This window comes from Lutjanus erythropterus, chromosome 22 (assembly GCF_056507025.1).
Source record: "Lutjanus erythropterus isolate fLutEry1 chromosome 22, fLutEry1.hap2, whole genome shotgun sequence".
NCBI lineage: Eukaryota > Metazoa > Chordata > Actinopteri > Lutjaniformes > Lutjanidae > Lutjanus > Lutjanus erythropterus.
Window position 1 is genome coordinate 6126204 of NC_139338.1, and position 7113 is coordinate 6133316.

The window sequence follows — 7113 nt, forward strand, 5'->3', positions numbered from 1 at the left end:
GAGCTGGTGGAGACCAAAATAGAGCTAAAAGGATAGTCAGAGAGGAGTAAAGAAACTCAAACTCAACATTTTTAATCAACCCTGTCACAGTCTTCCAGATTTTTGGACCTATTTTTGAAGTCTAATGATTGTTTTCATCATTGATTAATCTGCCGACCACTTTCTCCATTAATCAGTTAGTTGTCTGGCCCAGAAAATGTTGAAAAATGTTGATCTGTGTTTCCCAGGGTCCAAGATGACGTCTTCAAATGTCTTGTTTTGTTCACAACTGAAAGATATTCAGTTTACTGTCAGACAGGAGTAAAGAAACAAGAAATATTCACATTTAAGAAGCTGAAATGAGAGAATTTGGGCTTTAAAAAAATACTCAAAATGATAATCGATCATCAAAATAGATGCAGTTTATTAATATTAGATTAATTGTTGGAGCTCTAAGAATTTAATGTTTGTTTATTATTTTTTTCTGGGTGTTCCTTCCTTTATTTTGCACAATTGATTCATTGATTGATTGATTTAAAGACAAAAAAAGGTTTTTGCCCAGTGTAGCATTTCTTCACTGGAGGTCATGATAATGAATTGGCAGCTGTGTGTGCACTGTGCATGGTAGTATATCCTTCTTTATTTAAAAATTCTAATCCTACTAATAATCCCCATCTTTACAGAGTGTATCTGTGCATCTCTAGCTTTAATGGAATACAGTTACCTTTTTTCTATCTAGATTATATAATCCCGTTACATGTAATCCATTAATACACAAGCCTGTATACATCCTACCTCTGACAAATATTACCTCAGTAAATATTTTCCTAATGAGTTTATGGTCACAATCACTAGTTTGTAGTCTTCTTCAATACAGCATGATGGTCATTTTGTAAATTAAGGTCCCATTCAGTCCACAGTCTATGATTTATGCTGGAAACAGCTACCTACTGCAGCTGGGAATGAGGCTTAAGAGAGTGTAATTTGCAGGCTACACAAGCAAAACAATAAGGAAAAGGAGACTGTAAAAAGCACCTAAAGAGCATAAGAGTTGGGTGAGAACTCTCTGTGGCGCCATCATGGTGCTTGGAGGACTCAGGGGAACCTGATGACGTCAGCCTGCTTTTATGAATTTCTTCCACTGGGTCACTGCAGACCTTTTTTAATCCTCTCTTTCCTAAAAGGCTTAATCCATCATGAATATTCATTCATTTATTCATACCAGATTGTGGCAAAGTATTTACACTGTCCATTCATGTGGGTGCGGTAAACAGACAGAAGGCAGACGCTGTCCTCACCTCACGCACCTGTCCACAGAGGCCTCTGGATCCACACTGACCCCCTTTCACTGTCATAACATTGACATTCCAGCACACGACGCGTCTCAGGCCAAACCTTTATGTAACCAACGCACTGATAGGCGCATAGTTTGGACTGAAACGCCTGTTGAGCTCATATGCACATTTGACATTGTTTGAATGCCGCTGATATTCATATCGAGCGTGACTGGTGAGAAGTGAAAGAGCAGATTGCTTTGTCAGCTGCACCAAGCATGCACCAAGTCTGGCCAACGTCATAGACGCCACGTGGAAAATGTGTGCAAATATGTTTTCCTTGCTTACAGTCTTTGTGCTAAGCTAGGCTAAAAACATACGCAACCAATCTCGGTCTTCTCACACAGGTGCTAGATATTCATATTCATCTTTATCTGGAATTGAAGGAATACTTCTCATAAGACCATCATTGTGTTCCAAACACAAATAGTTTCTACATCGATTTGGTCACTTAAAGTAAAAGTTTATTAAATAAGTCTTGCACATAGAACTGTAAATCAACAGAACTGAAAAAAAAAAAAAAGTTACCTGAAATTAATTTGTTAAAAGCAGGGATTGGCAAGGGATTGGTTGAAATGCTGTTTTTGTCTTTGACCATAATCATTAATCAAAAATGTGTCTAGAAAACAAGACAATGGTTGTTTTTGTCTTTTTATGACACCAGATCAGTTTGAAATATAGCACTGAGCAGCTACAGTGAGCTGTTAACACATGACAGGCTTTCATTATCTGATCGATGATGAAAATAATCATTCGTCAACCATTTTCTCCAGTAATCAATTAGTTATTTGGTTCATAAAATGTCAGAAAAAAGGTTGATCACTGTTTCAAGTCCAAGATGATGCCCTAAAAAATGTCTTGTTTTGTCCACACCTCAAAAATATTCAGTTAACGGTTAACGATTTTGTATCCAGATTTATCCCGTTACACATAATCAGTTACTCCCCATACCTGACTAGAAATCACATATTAGAAGCTGAGAGGGACCCAGAAACCAATCTCTAGTTATCTATCTAGTTCTTTGTAATCTCGGTGTTACAGCTCAGAGTGCTGTCAGCTGACAGATAACATCTGTGCATACTGTCCTGTGAGTCACTGATATTTTTTGTAGAGACATCGTATCAAACTGTCACTGACGGACTGGCAAGATATTCTCCAAGCTCGAGACAAGCTACAGTCATTCAGTCAAAGTCAAAAGCAGCTGCTCACTGCTGCAAGTTCAACTTCTTATCCAGGCTGGCCTGCTGATACAGCAACACGTCCTCATACCTAACAACATGGTAGGCTGACAAAACAACATATGTGACTGGTGGAAGTACCAGTGACAGGTGGACAGGCTTGGGGAGTAACAGATTACATGTAATGAGATTATGTAATCAGTGTTTTTTTTAAAAAAGGTAGCTCCTCTCTGACAATATCTGTGAAACATTTGAGGACGTCATCTTTGACTTTAGGAAACACTGATAAACATTTTCACCATTTTCTGACATTTTGTGGACCAAACAACTAATTGAAATAGTATGGAAAAAATGGTCGACACATTAATCGAAATTAATCGTTACAAGAAAGACTTGAAAAATATGTCCAAAGGGACGACTAGGTGGATTTTTTTTTTTTTACATTGGAATAAGTCAGACCTGCTACGTCTCACTATTTCCAGGTTTTATCAAAACTAAGCTAAGCTAAGATAAAATAAGATAAACTAAGTTAAGCTAAGCTAACCTAAGTTAAGCTAAGTGCCCACTAGCACTAGCTTGTTATTTAGCACACAGGCATGAGACTGTGATCAATCTTTGTGGTAAAACAGTGAATAACTGTACTTCCCCCAAATGGCCAACATTTCACTTATAATATGCTCTACATAAAATCATAAAATCCATTCTCCACTGTTCATAGAATATTAGCAAAAACATAAAGAGAACTGCAGGCTTCTGTCTCTGGCAAATCAATTGTTCCACGTTTTGTAAAAAATCATTTGGTGAATTTCTTTTGCTGAAGTGGTTCATGTGCAGAGTTGGGAGGATTACTTTAAAAATGTAATCCAACACAATTGTAAACCTGCCAGTAATCCTCATTTCTTTTAAATGTAGCTGTAATCTGATTACCTTTATGTTTTTGTAACTGTAATGGAATAGAGTTACCCATTTTTGTATCCTAATTATGTAATCTTGTAAGATGTAATCCATTACTCCCCAGCCCTGTTCATGTGAAACATTTATGTAAATGTTTCTGCTGCTTTGTTTTGTGTACTTGGCTAACAGTTAAATTGTAACTCAACAAAACAAAATGTGAACAGCAGCAACCAAACAAATAATCCACAACAATACAGTGTAACATATGAAAAATAACACTTATTCACAAGACATACGCCACAGTGTCATTTTATTTGACAGTTATCAGTGGCCTTTTTGTCCTTTGGCCAAGTTAAATTCTGATTCTCCTTTCAGGAATTGTAGGTAGTTTTTGCTGAGACAAGAATGTGGCAGTGAGTCACTGGTATGAGCAAGAATGCGTTACTGTACCTAAACAGAGGAGCCAGGGCAGGGATTTGTTAGTGTCCTTGGTAAACCACAGTGCAATTACACTGATCCACGCAAAGCCCCACACACCTACAGAGTACATCAGATTCAAAACTTCAAATGAAAAAGCACAGAAGAAAGGTGATCGCATCTGAGCTTAGTCTTGACAAAGAAAGCAAAAGTATGCATAGACAAGAACACACAATGATTCTTCTCATCAGTTTTCATTTATTTTAAACATACACAGAGAGAAAACAGATTGTGGTTGTCATAATACATTGACGCGGGAGGCAGATGCAATTCTGCTGCTATAATATTCTGTTGAAACATCACTTACCTCCACTACTGAATTACCTATTCAGATTTTCTCTGCCACACCCTCTCCCTTTGAACAAATGAACTTGTAGATAATTTCATACTTTGAATTTACAAATGCAAGACAGCCCTTCTTCTCTGACATGGTCACAAAGAACAAGAATAATGCTTGTGCTTTGTTTGCTGCTGTCGACAGACTAACAAACCTTCCTGTGTCTGTAGCCTCTGAGCTTCAGTCTCCGAGGGCTTGTGAGACGGGATCATTGCTGATGGGGTTTTATGCATGTCTTAATATCGTCTTGCTGATTCTTTTAATGCTGATCATTTTAATTGAAAGCAACAGATGCTGACCAACCCCATGCAGCGATCATCGAAATAAGCAACAGGTGTGGGGCGCAGGAAGGTAGCAGAGGCATACAGGACAGAGTAAGCCAGGGCAGGGAGACCACGTCAAGCCAGCCAAGATGAAGAGGACATCTGAGCCTGAGGGGCAGCAGTGGGATTCAGTTCGGTGAAAATACTCCAGCCTGGGTTGGTGTACCACAGGCACTGTAGGGCCGGCCGTGGGGCCATGCAAAGGGTGGCAATAGGGGCTGGTGTGTCTCCGCAATACTGGTTCTCGTCTGTGTTTGCTTTCGCCAGAGCGACCGGAGGAAGAGCCACGGAACTTGAGAAGCCGGGAACTGCTACAGAGGAGGGAGTAACATGCCGCTGTGGTCTCTGGCGTTTGTGTGTACATGTGGGTTAACTCAAAAGAGGAACAGTAAAGCAGTCATTCCCAAAGACTGGCTCGGGACCCACAGGTGGGTCACAGGAGATTTTATTTGGAACCCCAAATGAATAAAAGATTATGGCAGAAATTCTGCAAAATCCAATATCTGTATCTATATCTGCGCAAAAAGTTTTTTTTTTTTAAATAAATTTGTCTATTGTTTTACTGCTGTGAGGAAAAAGCAAGTGCACAAATTTTGTCTAATTTGGGCTAAAATGTGGTGTTGACCCATTAACTCAGCCTAAATTTATTTCTCATCTGGAGCACATTCATCACCTGCGATGAATGTGCTTCCTTCTTCACTGATAACATTCATAAAATTAGACAGTCAGTGCCTCCATACCAGATACAGGGTATGTGTTGTCATTGTGTCCACCTTAGATAAGTTAAAATACATGACACAATTTAATCCTGTCAACCATCAAAACCTGGAGGACATCTGAAATCCTTCTGCTGCTGCCTCGATATTTTGCCGACAAAAGTGTTTCTAATTGCATGCCCTCAGATCTTCTAGAAGTCGTCATCACGTCCCGTCTCTGTGGTTTCTTCCCACATGCCCTGAAAACTGCAGTCATCAAGCTTCTCTTAAAAAAGAACAGTCTGGACACTTCACTGATGAACAATTATTTCTGTTGCATCTGGCTAGGTTTTGACCAAACAGTCCCAGCTCTAACAGTCATGCTTCACCACTGTTAAAAGCCCATATCAAACCTGTCTTCTGTACATAAAATCATTGGAAAAAAGCTGTTTTTAAACAGCTGAACAAGTTGTTGGCACTAAATAACTGTTTATATGTCTTCTAGTCAGGATTTTGACCACACTGCAGCACCGAGACTGTTCTAGTTAGGGTCTTTAATGATTTCCACTTAAACAATGGTAGAGTTTCACTCATGTTATTATTGGATCTCAGTTGACGCAGTCAACCACAACATATTAATAGACAGACTGAAAAACTGCGTGGTACTTTCTGGCACAGTACTAAACTACTTTGAATCCTACTTGAAGGACAGGGACTACTTTTTGCACACAATTAAGCAAAAATGACGAGTTCCACAAGGTTCTGTTCTGGGATCTTTTCTGTTCAATATCTACATGCTCCCACTAACTCAGATTATGGAAGACATGTTGTTTTCCATAATCTGATAATTATGCAGATGACACACAAATTTATATAACCATGTCACCAGGGGACTATAATCCCATCACTCAGTAGTTGCATTGATCAAATCAACAATTGGATGTGCCAACATTTTCTTCAGTTATACAAAGATAAAAACAGAAGTAGAATTTTAACAGCCACATTAAGACATTTACAAAGTCAGTCTACTATTTTCCTAAAGAATATATCGAGAATTAAAGGACTCGTTTTTCAGCAGGGTTTGGAAAAACTTGTCTATGCATTTATTTTCAGTCAACTTGACTACTGTAGGACCGTCTTTATGGGTCTGTCTGAAGAATCAATCAGACAGCTGCAGCTGATTCAGAACACTGCTGCTCATGTCAAGACAAAACAAAGTGGGTCACATCACTCCAGTTCCTGATTTTAAAATCCTGCCATTGTTTTGTAAAGCACTGAATAGTTTAGGGACAGTTATGTTTCTGATCTGCTGCTACGTTATGAATCATCCAGACCTCTCAGGTTGTCTGGGACAATTCTACTTTCTGTCTCCAAAGTCAAAACTAAATATGCAGAAGCAGCATTCAGTTATTATGAAAACCACATATCTGGAACAAGTCTGGAGCAAGTCTGCTGCAACTCTCAGTTCTTTTAGATGAAGGTTTTTCTCTTTGCCTCTGCTTTTCATTAAACAAAACTCAGGGTTTTTGATTAATATCTTAAACTGCACTGCAACTTTTACTTTCCTCTTTTATCTTATTTTATATTTGTGTGAAATGTCTTTTTATATTACTTCACGTTCCTTTTACATTTTGTCTTTTATGTTTTATGTAAAGCACTTTGAATTACCAAATAAAATAAATAAAAACTTGCATATGTGGGCAGAAACAAACCCGGGATTCAAGCCACACACCCCCACAGAGGGAACACTTGAGACGGCTCATCTTAGAAAAATCTAGTCATGACACTGCAATCACATGTCTTGTCAAACATAGTCTGCGTCTTCTGAGAGGCTGGAGGAGGCAGCCAGCTGCCCCACATATCTACAGCTGTGCAGTGATTGACTGTAATGGCATG